Genomic DNA, 19,074 nt, shown 5'->3' with positions numbered 1-19,074 from the left:
CAGCTATTACAAGTGTTGCCATCATTAGGGGTCCATGCTCTTCAAGAGACACAAACCCGTATTACGGTTGCAGATCAATATACTTGTGCCTTAATCCCAGCTCAGGAGGTGAATAAACGAAAGGAGTGCAATCAGTAACATACCTTTGGAAGAAATGTCTTTCTTCTTCTATTAAAAGCTTCTGCTGATAACCTCCCATTGCATGGTTGATACGAGCAGAGCAGGGAAGCTTCTTCGGTTTGTAACAGAACCAGGGCTCCCCAGTCCTGACATCGGTAAGGTTACAGAGTGGTTGAGATTGAGACAAACAAAGATTACACACAGTGGTCTCGGAGACAGCTCCTAATCTGAAGGTACTTTTAAAATATACTCTCTCTGGCTGTTCCTCACGTAGTCTTTACAGTGCTTGGATCCCTTCACTGGGATGAACCAATAAAACAGAGACTTCAACTTTTCCCGGCCAAGATAAAGTAAAATTGATATAATAAATCCCATTTTGGTTGTCTATAACAGTTCCTGCTGAACCAGCTTTTAAAGCTGGGGTGTGGATCCGAGCTTGGAGATAGTCACCCCCATATCGCTTTGGGTGACCGTCAAAATCACTCATCTGCAGCATCACTTGTAACTGATCTCCCACATAGAAAGTTTTCGCTGAATTTAAAATTACAAAGTGACTGTGTGCTGGGTTGCTGCTTTTCTGAAAGGGCACAGCAGAGTTGGGGGGTGTAGGCCATTCGATCATTTTCATAAGGAACGTTCCCTCTGACCTTCTTTGGGGTGAAGCTGTGATTCTGGTATCCACATTGCAATAGCCTGTCTGTCCAAAGAGATGTTTCCTTCTCTTTTAGTTGTACAGTTGTAGAATAGAACGTTGGAAATGGGTAACTCTTCCAACTTGCTTCTGTTCCCAAGATTGATTCGTTATGAGTCTGTGGAAAGTTATAACTTTATAAAAAGACAAATTATTTATTTATAGTTTACTCTCCAAAACACACCCACATCTGGCGAAGAAAAAAGTGATTTAATAAAAAAGAAATTTCAGGAGCATTTAGGGATAATGCTAGATTAGAGGACGCTGAAAAAGCACAGGCATCTGGAGATGATCCTAGCGACGGCATAGTTTTAGAATTATCAATGTTCAGATTGAAAAGGAAAAGACAAGAACCAGAGAACATGAAATTATCAAGTGTCAGGGAAATTAATGTAAAATGAACAGTTTTTTTTATCAGTGAAGTGAGGCTGCAGGAAAAGAAAGAAAGGTTCAGTCAAAAGCAAAGGAGATTAAAGCAGCAGAACAGGAATAATCAATCATTCTGCTCATGCACTTTGGGCCATGAACCACAAAATTGATGGATGATAAAGATAATAAAGTGATGCTGGCAACCAGAACTGCAGCAATACAAATGGAGTTCCCTTGGACAGCACCTCCCAATCTCACAAACTCTGCAGTCTGGATAAATATGGGCACCAAATGTAAGTACAGATGACACCATCATCTGTCAGTGACTTGGAATTGTATCACCATTTACTCGCTCACAATCCTGAACCTTCCCATCTACCAGCATTGATGAACTGTAGAGGTAAAAGAAGGTCGTTGAACATATCAAGCTCATGGGTAATTAGGACAGGGGGAAAATGGCAGGCAATGAGTGAATAAAAATAATCAAAATGAACAAGCAAAGAACATTAATTAGCTCATGCTGTTCCATGTATTCCTTATGCAAGGCTTCCCTTCCACTGTCTATGACAGGATTCCTGACCACATCCTTTGCATTTCACAAGTCCATTGTGTCATTGTCTGGTCCTCTTCTCATAGCAATAGGTACCTGCTCACCTTGGAGTTAGACCTCCCCTGGTATCCCTGTATAAAATCAATTTCTGTCACTGCTGCCTCTTCCAAGATCATGATTTCCTCTCCAGTTTCTTCAGCCTTTCAGGACTCCAGTCAATTTTTACTCCACTTTCATTTCCAGTTGTCCTTCACAGCCCTACATTTCTGACCTTAACAACTCACTGAGTGAAAAATGATTTTCTTCACTTCACCCTTGTTACGTTTGTATTTCAATTTAAATGTGTGCACTCTCATTCTTGTTTCTTTAACAAGCAGGAATAGCTTCAGCTGATCTGCATTGGCTAGCATGCTTATGATTTTCAAAATCTCAACCAAAATCTAGTCTCCAGGTAGAACAGTGCGGTGGCATAGTGGTTAGTACTGCTGCCTCACAGTGCCAGGGACCCAAGTTTGATTCTGGCCTCAGGCAACTGTCTGTGTGAAGTTTGCACATTCTCCCTTGGGGTCAGTGTTGACCCCTGAGGTGACTGCACTATAAACCTTCATCCAGCCTGAAAAATATCCATTGTACATTAACCTCTGCTCTTTTAATCCCTCAGCCAATTTTGTCTCCAATTTGCCACTGTCTGCACAAATCATGTATGTCCCCTTTGGATTATTTTTAAGTTGTTCTCATTTTTCAAATCACACATTTCTGGTATGATTGATAATTATTCAAAACGAACCTAATGAAGCAAGTACACAGCTTGGCAGGGTTGACTGAAACAAGACATTGGGAGGAAAAACAGGAAAAAACAATGGACCATCTTCAAGGAGATGCTTCAGCTCTGCTCAAAGTATATTCCCATGAATGGGAAAAGTACAAGAAATGAATCCAGAGCTTCCCAGATGAGAAAGGGATCAGAAATTAAAGTAAAGAAGAAAATGCGTGCTTATTACAAGTGTCAGTTAAAAACATAAAATTGAGAACCAGGATGAACATCAATGGTTTAATGGGAAAGCGAGAAAGACAGGGCATGTAGTGGCTCAGTGGTGAGCACTGCTTCCTCACAGTGCCAGAAATACTAAGTTCAATTCCAGCCTAGGATGATTAGCTGTGTGGAGCTTACATGTTTTCTCTGTGTCTGTGTTGGTTTCCTCGAGGTGCTCCGGTTTCCTCCCCTGGTACAAAAATGTGCAGGCTAGGTGGATTGGTCGTGCTAAATTGCCCTTGGTGTCCCGGGATGTTGGCTAGGTGGTTTATTAATGGGACATGCAGGTTACAGGGCTAGGGAAGAGGACTGGGTCTGGTGGGGTGTTCTTCGGAGTGTCCATGTGGACCTGATGGGCCGAATGGCCTGTATCTACATTGTAGGGATTCTATGATCTAAAAAAGCACGAAGAAGTTTTGAGAACCTACAACATAAATAGGAGTCTCTAAGTCTTCTAAAGCCATATAAATTTTCAAAGGGTGATAAAAGTTGGAGTCGGTCTGATGAGGGCACAAAACAGAGATTTACACCTGGAAATATGGGACATCACTGAGCAGCTGACCAAATACATAGCATCTATCTTCACTTCAGAGAGAAACGATACCCAGACCATGGTGATGGAACAGAGAACTCAGCCATGAGAAGGGTTTAAATCTGATTGGGCAGAATTGCAGGATAGACTGTTGGTACTAAAAGTCTGCAAGGGTCCAGATGAGCTACATCCAAAGATTTTGAAAGAAGAGAGATTGGAAAGTGCAGGAGTACAGGGTCTAATCTTTCAGTCTTCCCTGGATTCAGAGAAGGTGCAAGGGGCTTGAAAATTGCAAAGATTATGTCCTTGTTCAAAAGAAAGAATCTCAATGAGGACAGACCAGCCAGTTTAACCTCAATGTTGGGGAAGCTCTTGAGACAATTATTCAAGATAGAATTATCAGTTATGTATAAAAAGGTAGGTTAGTTAGTAAGATTCAGCATTGATTTCTAATGGGGAACGAATAGGAATAACATCGAAAGACAGCAGGATATGATGCTAAGGGAGCACAGGAGCATAGGGACCTGTTTTTTATATACATGTAGATCAGTGAAAATGGCAGGATAAGATGAGGGAGTAATCATTAACTATGTACTATCCTGGACTTTATTAATAGAGGCATAGAGTACATGAGAAAATAGTTAATGTTGAGCTTGTATTAGACACTTGTTAGACCATTGCTGCAGTATGGAGTACAGTTCTTGGTGCCATTTTATGAGAGGGATGTGAAGGAAAAAAGAGAGTGCAGAAGTCATTTATAATAATGGTTCCAGGAATGAGGAACTTTAGTTATGAAGATTGATATGGACTAGGCCTAACCCCCTCATAACATCTTAAGAAGTTAACCCAGACCATTATTTTAAAGGCAGATGTGAAGTGAATATTCAAGGTCTGGTGCAGCTGGTCAAACCATTTGGCTTTAAGCAAAACAGAATTTATTTAAATACTCCAGTTGAAACACAAACAAAAGAAAATAGAATTAAATACTTGAAAACTCAACTAATTCGATAAAGCCATTAACTAAGGAGCTGTTTCAACTCCTGCAACATCTCATAAACACACCCCTTGGTAAATTCAAACATAGTTTTTTACAGGCAGGAAAGATTTCAGAGAGAAAGGTCAGGCAGGGATCATCTGCTGAAGCATGGACATTTGTCTCTGCAGCAGCTTTTCACTGTTACAACTGGAAGAAGCTAGAAAAATCCTGAACTGGGAGAATAGGCCACTCCCCTGCCATTGTTAAACTAGGATTGATCTAGACATTTCAGCACCTCTGCCTTTATGATCGTTCTTAAAAAGAACAAAACAGTATAACCTTGTTAAAGGGGTAGCATCATCACAAGATAGATTGAAGAAACTGGGACTGTTCTCCATGGAAAGAAGAAAGTTAAGAATAGACAGAGCCATTCAACATGGAAATAAACCCTGTATTCAAACTCATCCATGCCGACCATGTTCCCAAAGTAAAGTAGTCCCACCTAGTTTGGCCCAAACTGTTATTATTCATGTACTTATTCAAATGTCTTTTAAACATTGCAACCATATCTACATTTACCACTTCCTCTGGCAGTTAATTTCACACATAAACTACTCTCTGAGTGAAGGAAATTTGCCCTTCATGTCCTTCTTAAAATTTTCTCCTCCCACCTTAAATGTATGCCCCTAATTTTGAACTCACCCACCCTTGAGAAAAAAAACACTTGCTTTTTATCTTATCTATACCACCTATGATTTTATAAGCCTCTATAAGGTCACCCCTCAACCTCCTATGCTTCAGTGGAAAAAAGTCTTAGCCTTCTTGGGCCATCCTTATAACTCAAACCCGACCGTCCTGATAACATCCTTGGTAAATACTTTCTGCGCATCCTCCAGTTTAATAATTCCCTTCCTATAGCAAAGTGACCAGAAATGGATACAGTACTCCAAAAGAGGCCTCACCAATGTCCTGTGCAACCTCAACGTGACATCCCAACTCCTATACTTAAAATCATGTATTGCTGGAGAGAGTGGATGGAGAGAAATTGTTTCTGTCCTTAAAAGGAACAAGAACAGGAGGGCATAGATTTAAATCAATCAGCTAAAGAAGCAAGGGTGACGTGAAATAATTTTTTTTCACTCAGTTAATAGTTGAGATATGGACTACACTGCAGGAAAATGTGGTGGAGGCAAATTTATTTAAGGCAATGTATGATTATTTGGATAAAAAATAATAAGCAAGTGCATGAGGGAAAAGCAGCAGATTAGGCAGAACTGGTAATGATGCTCATTTAATGAGCTGGTGCAGATAGAATGGACTGAATGGCCTACTTCTGTGATAATGACATCTTGGGATTGGGATACACGTTTAGCCTGTTCAACCATTCCTCATGAGGCAACCCATTTATCCTGGGTATTCAGTCTTGTAAACCTTCTCTGAACCACTTTCAAAGCATTTACATCTTCCTTAAATAGACTAACACTGTACATAGTTCACCATATGTGATCTCATTTTATATTTAATTCTCCTAATCACAAATTATAACATCTGATTAGCTTTCCCAATTAGCTTTGCTGAATCTGCAAGCTATTGTTTTGAATTTAATGCATTAGGACAAACCCCCGTGCATCTCAAATCTCTGCGATCTCTCTAATTTATCTGCTTCTATTTTATTCTTCCTTCCAAAATGGTTAATTTTACATTTTCCCACAATGTGCTCTATTTGCTAGATATTTGCCCAGTCACTTAGCCTTTCAGTATCAATTTGCAGTTTGCTTATGTCCTCTTCACAACTCACTTCCTCATCTATCTGCTTTTATTAGTAAAATTAGCCATCATCCATTTGGTCACAGCCTCCATGTCATTTACATATGAACAGAAGAATTAGAATATCTGGAGGCCACTCAGCCCCTCAAGACTGCTGTATCATTCAATAAGATCTTGGCTGATCTACCCTGTCCAGATCTCTCAGAATTGTATATCTTTCAGTTCAATTACCTCTAATTCTTCAAAACCCCACCAGATAGAAACGTAGTCGATCAACCCTTTTCTTAGAGGACAACTGCCCAACCTTCCAACTCGAGTAAACTTTCATTGAACTGTCTACAACCACTGACATATTTCTTTCACTAAGGTGACCAGTTCCCTGCGCAGTATTCCAGAGGAGAAGTTCACAACAGCATGAAACCTGTTTGGGTCCTCATTTCAGACAAAATATTCATCAGCATTTCCTTGGCCAATGGTAAGCGATCGACAGACTTGTGAATCCTGAGGATTTCTTACACTGAGTTTCGCATGTGAATGGGGCTGCACCCATCCTGGTGTTAGCCATTAACACAACCATTTAGAAATCCTGACCTCTTGCCATCAACCCAGTTTAACTATTCTGCTGCTGCAGCTAGTGTTTGAGTTTCTCCAAGATCACTGCTTACGTGAGGGACAGATGTCTGATGATTTAGATAAATCATCCAGTCCCCTTGATTTGGGATGGAATTTGTGGCAAATCACCAGATGCATATTTCACTTCTTTGCATTCTGTGCGCCTCCCTAATGATGCTAAACTATGCAGATTAAGAAGGCTTGAAGTTTAATATTGGGTTTGTGCAGTTATTCCGGCAAAAGTAGAAGAAGTATTGCATTAGTCAGAGCATATATTGATCAAAAAATTGAAATAATTTGTCATTCTGATTGCTAAGATTTGCTAGAAGTTTGTACATTAGCTGAGAACACACTTAATCTTAACAAGAGTAATCCTTCATTGTGGACCTTGTCAATATTCATTGCTGAATAACAAGCATGAATAGTAACTATTTGAACAACAAACTAGAAATAGCAGCTGCCAATATAATTATACCTTTACACTGCATGCTCCTTGAGGAAACAAGAAAGATCAAAGATCTGGTTTTCTCACATAGTTCAAAAATGTGCAGGCTAGGTGGTTTGGCCATGTTAAATTGCCCATAGTCAGGGGTAAATATTGGGTTGGGGAATCAGTCTGGGTGGGCTACTCTTTGGAGGGTTGGTGTGGACTTGTTGGGCCAAAGGGCCTGTTTCCATACTGTAGGTAATCTAACTTAATCTAATAATGTTATGAAGTTGAAAGCATGTACTGTACCTGTAAGCTAGAGTAACTACTGATCTGCATTTGAGAACTTACAAGCTCCTGTGTATGTGACTAGATAACAGTTTTAGAGTGTACTGGAAAAGTGAAAATATGTAATATTTGGCTGTGAAATGGACACCTGAGTTGGTTGTTGTTTTGACAACAATTTAAATTTAACCAATCAGTTTAAATTATGCCCCAGGATACTAAAACGCAATTGAGTTTGAATTTATTGTCTTGCCAACATTGAAACAATGAGACTATTTGATGTTGAGGTATAAAAGCAAGCATTTTGAAACTCAGAGAGACAGATCCAAAAGATCGAAACACTCTCTATCAAAGGTACCTTTTCATTTGAAACATCTTCACAGTAAAATGAAAAAAGACAACTTAGGGAGATCTTTAGCCGAAAGAAGAAAGACATCGAAGATGACAGCTGCTGTATAGTTTTGAAATTAAGTTGATATAATTTTAGTAAGTATATTGTTGAAACAGTATATTGTTATAGTGTTGGAGGCAGGTAGTAAGCAGTTAAGTGAAACAGGGGCTTAGAGTTGTGAATAGTTTTTGTTTAATGTTCATGTTTAGAGTTAAAGAATAAATTGGTATTTTTTTAAAGTAATGGAATTTGTGAGTTTTCTGTCACTCCTACTTTAGTAGACTATGAGGTGAGGTGAGCTTTTCTGGTTGTTTAGTTTAATTAATAGAGTGGTTCGCTGCCACGTTGTAACAATAATGTGACAGAATATGGAGAGAAAGGGAAATTTTAAAAGCACCAAAAATTCTCAAACCTTATGCTGTTTCTATTTGCAACACAGAGTTTACAAAAACATTTGAAACTTTGCTATTTCAAACCTTGCTTAAATTTCAGCCTATTATAAACAGCTTTTTTTTATCATACCACACACCATTATGTGAATAAGGTTCAGAATTATCATCAAAGACGCTATCAGAGTCAACAATCCAAAAAGGATACGGAATGTGGAGTAGGTCTGTGTTGAGTCTTTAGTTACTCGTTTATCCATACTTAGAGCTGACAAGTCATAAATCTGATCCTTCCTGTTTACTAAATCTACAATAATAACCAAAGAAAGAAAATTACTGAAAGAAATCTCAGCATATTCTTGCCAAAGTTTATATATAAATACTCAGTTTGCTTGTCAAGACACTTGAAAGACAAACAATAACTCCGAGAGCAACAAGTTATTCAGAACTTTTTATTTCTGCAGTTGTCTAATTTCATTACTGTGATTTTGTACTTTTAAAAGTCTGCAATGTTGCACTTTTTATTTCTTTATTTTTCTATTGTTATTTCCTCAGAATTTGTACTCAAAAATCTGTACCTCAGTACCTTTGTATCTAAGATGGTGCCATAAATGGTGACTTGTAAACTTTTCACTGTACTCACGTAAGTATATTAGATTAGATTAGATTACTTACAGTGTGACAATAAAGCTAATTCAATTCAATTCAAGTCTCTGACAGGAAAATCACAGAGTCACAACTAGAAACAGAAGCACAAGGGAAAAAGGAATGGATGGATATGCCTACTATCCCAGTTATAAAGGATATGTTGCTATGTTAGTTCTGCACCTTTTTCCCACTGCAATGTCATTTTAAGGCTTACTACTTATATAGAACTATGAGAGCAGGAGATGGGGAGAGAAGACTCAAATAAAAGCAAAATATGATGGAAGTACAGAAACCGCTGGGAAAATATACATGTCTGGCAGCATTTGGAGAGAGAGAAATAGAGTTACTGTTTCGAGTCAATATGACTCTTCTTCAGATGTATTGATTATATCTTAAGTTTGATAATTTCCTCAACTTCTTTACTAACTGTGGCAGGATCTATCCCTTGGATTTTTTTTTAATATAGTGGCAATGCATTTATTCTGAGTATTTTGAAATGTCTCAAATATTTGCCATTTCTTCTCTACTGATCCATCTCTTAAGCTAGTACTAGTTACTTCAACTCAACTCTTTTGCCTGAAACAACAATTTTCCTGCTCCTTGGATGCTGTGCTTTATCCATACTTAGAGCTGAGAAGTCATAAATCTGATCCTTCCTGTTTACTAAATCTACAATAATGACCAAAGAAAGAAAATTACTGAAAGAAATCTCAGCATATTCTTGCCAAAGTTCATATATAAATACTCAGTTTGCTTGTCAAGACACTTGAAAGGCAAACAATAACTCCGAGAGCAACAAGTTATTCAGAACTTTTTATTTCTGCAGTTGTCTAATTTCATTACTGTGATTTTGTACTTTTAAAAGTCTGCAATGTTGCACTTTTTATTTCTTTACTTTTCTATTGTTATTTCCTAAGAATTTGTACTCAAAAATCTGTACCTCAGTACCTTTGTATCTAAGATGGTGCCATAAATGGTGACTTGTAAACTTTTCACTGTACTCACGTAAGTATATTAGATTAGATTAGATTACTTACAGTGTGACAATAAAGCTAATTCAATTCAATTCAAGTCTCTGACAGGAAAATCATAGAGTCACAACTAGAAACAGAAGCACAAGAGAAAAAGGAATGGAGGGATATGCCTACTATCCCAGTTATAAAGGATATGTTGCTATGTTAGTTCTGCACCTTTTTCCCACTGCAATGTCATTTTAAGGCTTACTACTTATATAGAACTATGAGAGCAGGAGATGGGGAGAGAAGACTCAAATAAAAGCAAAATATGGTGGAAGTACAGAAACCGCTGGGAAAATATACATGTCTGGCAGCATTTGGAGAGAGAGAAATTTCTTCTCTACTGATCCATCTCTTAAGCTAGTACTAGTTACTTCAACTCAACTCTTTTGCCTGAAACAACAATTTTCCTGCTCCTTGGATGCTGTGCTTTTCCAGCACCACATTCTTAACTCTAATATCCAGCATCTGCTGTACTCACATTCACTCAGCTTTCATGTTGACATGGCTGGTCTTAATTAAGTTCAAAATATTTGTGCTGGACCCACTATTTTCCCTTGTAAACTTGATGTAAAGTTCACTCATAATGACACCACTGCTGGCTAGAGGTGTCATTACTCTGAGGACATTAATTAGGCCCTGGTTCATTACACATTATTGAGTCTAATAGAACCTCCCTGCACAATATCAAGAACATAGAAACATAAGAATTATGACCTCGGGTAGGCAATTCATCCCTTGAAGCCTACTCCACCATCTAATATAATCATGTCTGACCTCATTTCAGCCTCAATACCACTTCCTGCCTTCTCTCCATAAGCTCTTAACCTGTGACTCATTAAGAATCTGCCTATTCCCTCCTTAAGTTTATTCCATGTCCCAGCATCCTCTGCAGTCTGTGGTAATGAATTCCACAGATTGATGGGTCTTTGATTGAAGTAATTCCTCTCCATCTCTGTTTTAAATCAGCCATCCCTTAGCCGAAAACTATGATCTCTCATTCTAGATTGCCCACCACAAGGGGAAACATCCTTTCTATGACTATTTTTTTCAATCTTCTAAAGCAAAAGTGCCTCAATTAAATCTCCTCACATTCTTCTAAATTCAGTGAGTATAGGCCGAAGCAATTCAATCTCTCCTCCTAAGGCTAACTTTTCATCTCTGGAAGTAATAAAGTTTCTCTTCATTTAGAAACTAAGTTAATTTTTTTAAAGTCTTCTAACAAAAATGAATAAACATACACTTATCCATATTAATTTCCATCTGCCAATTTTTGTCCCATTCACCATACATATTGGTAAAATGCTTATTTCTTCATTGCAACTTACTTTCCCTTTTATTTTAAAATAATCTGCAAATCTGACTTTACTATATGTATAGATTTACTATATAGATTGTAAACAGTTCAGGCCCTGGGACCAAATCCTAGGTAGCATCTCATTAGTTATATCTTACCAACCAGAAAAAGATCCATTTATCCCAACTCTCTAACTTACTTTGGTTGGAAATCCTAACCCTGTGTGATTTCAGCTTGTGCATTAACCTTTTACACAGCAGGTAATCAGGTGCTTCTGGAAGTCCAAAAGGAGGGAGGTAGAAAATAGGAAACTATGGACCAGTTAGTTGAATATCTACCATTGGGAAATATTTGGAAACCATTATTAATGAATTAGTAATGTGACATTTAGAATGTCAAAATGCAATCCATCAGAGTAAGCATGGTTTTATGAATGGTAAATCATGTTTCACTAACTAATTAAAGATTTGCAAAGGTGTAACGAGCAAAGTGGAACATGGGGATCCTAAGGTAACTGTCAAGTGGACTGATTTGTCCTTGTATGTCTCAAGCTTCTTGAAATGTTGTTGCAGCTGCACTTATCTTGGTATATTCCATCGAGTATAAGGGGTATATTCCATCAAATGTCTAACTAATGCCTTGTGGATGGTGACAGGCTCTGGGAGAATCAGATGGTGGATTACTCACTGCAGGATTCCTAGCCTCGGATCTGCTCTTGTAGCCATAGTATTTATGTGGCTAGTCCATCTCGGTTTCTGAGGACATTACCTGAGGTAATGGTAAACCTGAGGCTGTTGTGTTATGAAGATGTGGGCGTACTGTGCCTTTAAGAGTGTTAAAAGCTAGTAGTGACGGCACCAAGTGTTTTCAAAAAAGATATAATGTAACTTTTTAGTCCAGCAGTTAGGGTAGCTGATTGCCTGGAGACAAAACCAGATTTGAATTAGGCCAATCAGTTTAAGATATACCCCCCAAAAAATACCAAACTCCTATTAAGTTTGAACGGAGTACTTTGACAACCTTAAAAGCCAATAAAACAATCAGATGCTTTGGGGGTATAAGGCCGGGGAAAATTGAACAGTTAAGAGAAGAACTGCCAAGCTACCAGCAGGTAGAGACTGCTGAAAAATAGCTCTCTTAAGGGTACTTTTATTGATCAATAACCTGTGAATCAGAATTCCCAAGAAGAAAAGAATACAGGAATACAGAGGAGAACCAAAAGCTGTCTGGTTTGAGATAAGAAATTTTGTTTTGTAAATCTTAACTGGGGCTTTTATCAGATTAGTATTGTGGAAGGCGAAAGTAGAAGATAGCTTAGAGGAAGGAGTTGTAAATAGTTGTTAGTTAATTAATCTCTGTTATACTTTATGAAATAAAGTTGTTAATTTTTACTTTAAACAGTTCTTGGCCTCTTGAATTTTCACAGATTACTGCATGGGATAAATCTTTTCTGTATTACTTGTTTAAATTAAGCAGGAGAGTTTACCCCTCGTCATAACAGTTGATAATGGGAGATTCAATAATGGTAATATGATTAAACATCAAGGGGTGATTATTAGATTCTCTCATCTTGAAGATGGACATTTATGTGGCATAATTGTTAAGTGCTGCTTCTCAGCCCAAATCTGGTAATTGTCTAGGCCTGGCTGCAGTTGGACATAAACTGCTTTGGTATTTGAGGAGTCGTGAATGGTGTTGAACATTATGCAATTATCAGCAAATATCATCACTTCTGATCTTATGACAGAAGAAAAGTCATTAATTAAGTGGCTGAAGACAATTCTTACAATTATAGAATCCCTACAATGTAGAAACAGGCCATTAGGCCCAACAAGCCTACAACGACCCTCCGAAGAGTAACCCACCCAGAACCATTTGCCTACACTATTACTCCTAATTACTGCACCTAACCTACATATCCATGAACACTATGGGCAGCTTAGCATGGCCAATTCAACTTACTTGCATGTCTTTGAACTATGGGAGGAAACCAGAGCACCTGGTATAAAACGCACGCAGACACAGGGAGAATGTGCAAATTCCACACAGACAGATGCCCAAGGATGGAATTGAACCTGTGTCCCTGGCACTCTGAGGCAGCAGTGCTAACCACTGAGCTGCCATGCTGCCCATCAAATTTAAACTCCACCATCTGCTGTGATGGGATATGAACCCAGATACCCAGAATATTCTAAGGTCTGCAGATTAACAATCCAGCAATAATACCTATAAGACTAATTTTAAAACCGCACTTCTCTTTTCTCCCCTTCCCCACTATCAAACTGCTGTAGTTAATTTGCTTATCCACCCTCCAGACTACACTCTTATTTATTAAGGGAGAAAGAAACTCAAACCTTTTAGACAAGCTCAAGGGCTGAGGTTCCTGGATCTATCGACCTGCCTCATTCGTAATCACAACTTCCTGTCCCTTACCACTGACTGAATTCAAGATAGTTATTCTGAGGGGTGTTGGTTGGGCCCAGTGGTTGGGCCTAAGACACTATACTGAGGAAGTCCTGCTGAGATGTCCTGGAGATGAGATGACTGACCTTCAACAACTAAGACCATCTTTCCAAGTGCTGGGTGTGACTCCAACCAGTATGGAGTCATCCCCAATTCCCATTGGCTGTAACTTTGCAGTGGATCCTTGATGCCATGTTTGGTCAAACCTAACCTTGCTGCCTCTCACCTCACATTGATTTCACAAGATCTCAAAGTTTAAGACTTATTATAATAATGAAACTAAATGCAACACTGCCTCAACATTACCATAGGAACCAACTTAATCTCTGAACTACTGATAAAGATCTCCTATTTACCACTTAAAATAAATGTACATCCCCTTTCGAGGTAATGAGTTACTCTTCATTCTACAGGAAACATTCTGATATAAAACTTTATTTTCTCTTCCAGTTGCATAAATCGTAATTGCCAAACTGATTTGCAAAATGTTCTGACGATGCTGCTTGTTTATCAAGGTTATGTTATCCTTGGCTTTGTTTTCAGAGAGCTTGTAAAAGACACAGACACAAAAAGTCTGAGTTGAAGGGTTTTAGGGCCAACTTCATTGCAGCTAACAGATACTGCTTTGATCAAAAGGCTTTCAAATAAAAAAAAACTTGTGCAATGAAAGGGGAGTAGCCAGTTATCCCAGCTCAGCTTTTCTCTGTCAAAAATTACAAAACACAAGGTTATAGTCCAGCAGGTTTAATTGGAAGCACGCTAGCTTTTGGAGCGTCGCTCCTTCATCAGGTGGTAGCACCTTTTCTCTGGCTTTTCTCTGGCTTGGTTAGATTTCAGTACAACAGTCTTCTGAAGCTGCTGAACTCAAAGATGCAGGTCCATGCTGGTACACTCTCTCTGATTTCTTTCCTGTAAGATCCTGTGTTTGATTTTACCTTTTGTGCCAAGGGATCTGGGCTCGGCTACTTTCTTGAAATGTTTTGGGGGTGTTTGACCTGGTCCATAACAATGTGATAAAATCAATGAGGTAAAAACAATGACTGCAGATGCTGGAAAGCAAATACTGGATTAGGGGTGCTGGAAGAGCACAGCAGTTCAGGCAGCATCCAACGAGCAGCGAAATCGACATTTTGGGCAAAAGCCCTTCATCAGGAATAAAGGCAGTGAGCCTGAAGCATGGAGAGATAAGCTAAAGGCGGGTGAGGGTGGGGAGAGAGTAGCATAGAGTACAATGGGTGAGTGGGGGAGGAGATGAAGGTGATAGGTCAAGGAGGAGAGGGTGGAGTGGATAGGTGGAAAAGGAGATAGGCAGGTCGGACAAGTCCGGACAAGTCAAGGAGAGAGTGCTGAGCTGGAAGTTTGAAACTAGGATGAGGTGGGGGAAGGGGAAATGAGGAAGCTGTTGAAGTCCACATTGAAGCCCTGGGGTTGAAGTGTTCCGAGGCGGAAGATGAGGCGTTCTTCCTCCAGGCATCTGGTGGTGAGGGAGCAGCGGTAAAGGAGGCCCAGGACCTCCATGTCCTCGGCAGAGTGGGAGGGGGAGTTGAAATGTTGGGCCACAGGGCGGTTTGGTTGATTGGTGCGGGTGTCCCGGAGATGTTCCCTAAAGCGCTCTGCTAGGAGGCGCCCAGTGTCCCCAGTGTAGAGGAGACCGCATCGGGAGCAACGGATACAATAAATGATATTAGTGGATGTGCAAGTAAAACTTTGCCTCTGCCCTCAGACCCCACCCCTCCAACCGTAACAAGGACAGAACGCCCCTGGTGCTCACCTTCCACCCTACAAACCTTCGCATAAACCAAATCATCCGCCGACATTTCCGCCACCTCCAAACAGACCCCACTACCAGGGATATATTTCCCTCCCCACCCCTTTCCGCTTTCTGCAAAGACCGTTCCCTCCGTGACTACCTGGTCAGGTCCACGCCCCCAAACAACCCACCCTCCAATCTTGGCACTTTCCCCTGCCACCACAGGAACTGTAAAACCTGCGCGCTCACCTCCATCCAAGGCCCTAAAGGAGCCTTCCACATCCATCAAAGTTTTACTTGCACATCCACTAATATCATTTATTGTATCCGTTGCTCCCGATGCGGTCTCCTCTATATTGGGGAGACTGGGCGCCTCCTAGCAGAGCGCTTTCGGGGACATCTCCGGGACACCCGCACCAATCAACCAAACCGCCCCGTGGCCCAACATTTCAACTCCCCCTCCCACTCTGCCGAGGACATGGAGGTCGTGGGCCTCCTTCACAGCCGCTCCCTCACCACCAGACGCCTGGAGGAAGAATGCCTCATCTTCCGCCTCGGAACATTTCAACCCCAGGGCATCAATGTAGACTTCAACAGTTTCCCCATTTCCCCTTCCCCCACCTCACCCTAGTTCTAAACTTCCAGCTCAGTAACTGTCCCCTTGACTTGCCCGGACTTGTCCTACCTGCCTATCTTCTTTTCCACCTCTCCACTCCACTCCACCCTCTCCTCCTTTACCTATCACCTTCATCCCCTCCCCCACTCACCCATTGTACTATATGCTGCTTTCTCCCCACACCACCCTTCTCTAGCTTATCTCTCCACACTTCAGGCTCACTGCCTTTATTCCTGATGAAGGGCTTTTGCCCGAAACGTCGATTTCGAAGCTATTTAGAGGAGACGACATCGGGAGCAACGGATACAATAAATGATATTAATGGATGTGCAGGTAAAACTTTGATGGATGTGGAAGGCTCCTTTAGGGCCTTGGGTAATCCCAACCTCACCATTAAGGCAGCGGATAAAGGGGGCGCAGTGGTAGTCTGGCTCACTGACCTCTACACCACTGAAGCCAAACGCCAACTCAAGGACACCTCTTCCTACTGCCCCCTCGACCATGACCCCCCCTCCCCCCCATTACCAAACCATCATCTCCCAGACCATACAGAACCTCATCACCTCAGGAGATCTCCCACCCACAGCTTCCAACCTCATAGTCTGGGAACCCCGCACTGCCCGGTTCTACCTCCTTCCCAAGATCCACAAGCCTGACCACCCTGGCCGACTCATTGTCTCAGCATGCTCCTGCCCCACTGGACTCACCTCTACCTACCTCGACACTGTCCTATCCCCCCTAGTCCAGAAACTCCCCACAGATGTTCGAGACACCACCCACGCTCTCCACCTCCTCCAAGACTTCCGTTTCCCCGGCCCCCAACGCCTCATCTTCACCATGGATATCCAATCCCTCTACACCTCCATCCGCCATGACCAGGGCCTCCAAGCCCTCCGTTTTTTCCTCTCCAGACGTCCCCAACAGTACCCTTCCACTGACACTCTCATTCGTTTGGCCGAACTGGTCCTCACCCTTAACAATTTCTCCTTTGAATCCTCCCACTTCCTCCAGACCAAAGGCGTAGCCATGGGCACACGTATGGGCCCCAGCTATGCCTGTCTCTTTGTTGGCTATGTAGAACAGTTGATCTTCCGTAATTACACTGGCACCACTCCCCACCTCTTCCTCTGCTACATTGATGACTGCATTAGCGCCACCTCATGCTCCCGCGAGGAGGTTGAGCAATTCATCAACTTCACCAACACATTCCACCCTGACCTTAAATTTACCTAGACCATCTCTGACACCTCGCTCCCCTTCCTGGACCTCTCCATCTCCATTAGTGACGACCGACTTGACACTGACATTTTTTACAAACCCACCGACTCCCACAGCTACCTGGATTATACCTCTTCCCACCCTATCTCTTGCAAAAATGCTATCCCGTATTCCCAATTTCTCCACCTCCGCTGTATCTGCTCCCAGGAGGACCAGTTCCACCATAGAACACATCAGATGGCCTCCTTCTTTAGAGACCGCAATTTCCCTTCCCACGTGGTTAAAGATGCCCTCCAACGCATCTCGTCCACATCCCTCACCTCTGCCCTCAAATCCCACCCCTCCAACCGTAACAAGGACAGAACGCCCCTGGTGCTCACCTTCCACCCTACAAACCTTCGCATAAACCAAATCATCCACCGACATTTCCGCCACCTCCAAAAAGACCCCACCACCAGGGATATATTTCCCTCCCCACCCCTTTCCGCCTTCCGCAAAGACCGTTCCCTCTGTGACTACCTGGTCAGGTCCACACCCCCCTACGCCCCACCCTCCCATTCTGGCACTTTCCCCTGCCACCGTAGGAACTGTAAAACCTGTGCCCACACCTCCTCTCTCACCTCTATCCAAGGCCCTAGAGGAGCCTTCCACATCCATCAAAGTTTTACCTGCACATCCACTAATATCATTTATTGTATCCGTTGCTCCCAATGTGGTCTCCTCTACATTGGGGAGACTGGGCGCCTCCTAGCAAAGCGCTTTAGGGAACATCTCCGAGACACCCGCACCAATCAACCAAACCGCCCCGTGGCCCAACATTTCAACTCCCCCTCCCACTCTGCCGAGGACATGGAGGTCCTGGGCCTCCTTCACCGCCGCTCCCTCACCACCAGACGCCTGGAGGAAGAACGCCTCATCTTCCACCTCGAAAGACTTCAACCCCAGGGCATCAATGTGGACTTCAACAGCTTCCTCATTTCCCCTTCCCCCACTTCATCCTAGTTTCAAACTTCCAGCTCAGCACTGTCTCCTTGACTTGTTCGGACTTGTCCGACCTGCCTATCTCCTTTTCCACCTATCCACTCCACCCTCTCCTCCTTGACCTATCACCTTCATCTCCTCCCCCACTCACCCATTGTACTCTATGCTACTCTCACCCCACCCCCACCCTCCTCTAGCTTATCTCTCCATGCTTCAGGCTCACTGCCTTTATTCCTGATGAAGGGCTTTTGCCCGAAACGTCGATTTCGCTGCTCGTTGGATGCTGCCTGAACTGCTGTGCTCTTCCAGCACCACTAATGCATAACAATGTGAGTTAACTCTAGCAAACATTAGTCAAATTTGCAAGCTACGTTTAAACTCTCATAAACACTGTTTCTTCAAGGGACTTTTTTTATTGATTTCAAATTTCACTACCTGCCATGATCAGATTAGAACCTACTTAATTCCTGCAGATTTTAATAACTAGCCCAATGGCTTTATGACAGTCTGATTAGAAAATATTTGATTTCTCCAATCATCATTTACAGGTATAAGGTTGTTCATTGCAGTCGGTTGACCTGCACTCCCCCCCACCACCGTCTTGATCTTAACAATCTAACAACTGCGGCTTGATGTAGGCAGAATTCAGAGCAGGTCACATGAACGTCAACATTTCTCTATTTTATCCTAAAGTAAAAACACAATCCCAAAGCATGGCAGTATTGAAATAATTCATATCGTAACGCCTGGAGGTTCCACAAAATAGACCTTTTCCACAACAAGCTCCGAATTGCTGTCCCACAAGTTAAAAAAGGTTGTTAGTCTTGAATGTATTTTCGCATTAATTTCATACAATAACTCAACAAAACAATTTCTCCCTTCGCAGTGTTAATGAGGCAGAAGTTCCTCAACATTATTAACAATTCCACTTGGCCTTGTTTGATCA

The 19,074-nt window shown here is 41.6% G+C and overlaps 1 pseudogene; it reads right to left on the bottom strand.

Annotated features, from left to right (window-relative positions):
- Positions 1 to 8,399, bottom strand: part of LOC140485857 (NXPE family member 3-like) — a 36,600-nt pseudogene extending 28,201 nt beyond the window's left edge.
- Between the last annotated feature and the right edge of the window lie 10,675 nt (positions 8,400 to 19,074).

Source organism: Chiloscyllium punctatum, chromosome 15 (genome assembly GCF_047496795.1).
Source record: "Chiloscyllium punctatum isolate Juve2018m chromosome 15, sChiPun1.3, whole genome shotgun sequence".
In the NCBI taxonomy this organism is placed as follows: domain Eukaryota; kingdom Metazoa; phylum Chordata; class Chondrichthyes; order Orectolobiformes; family Hemiscylliidae; genus Chiloscyllium; species Chiloscyllium punctatum.
The sequence above is the reverse complement of the archived record's forward strand: the minus strand, read 5'-3'. Positions and strand labels throughout refer to the sequence as shown.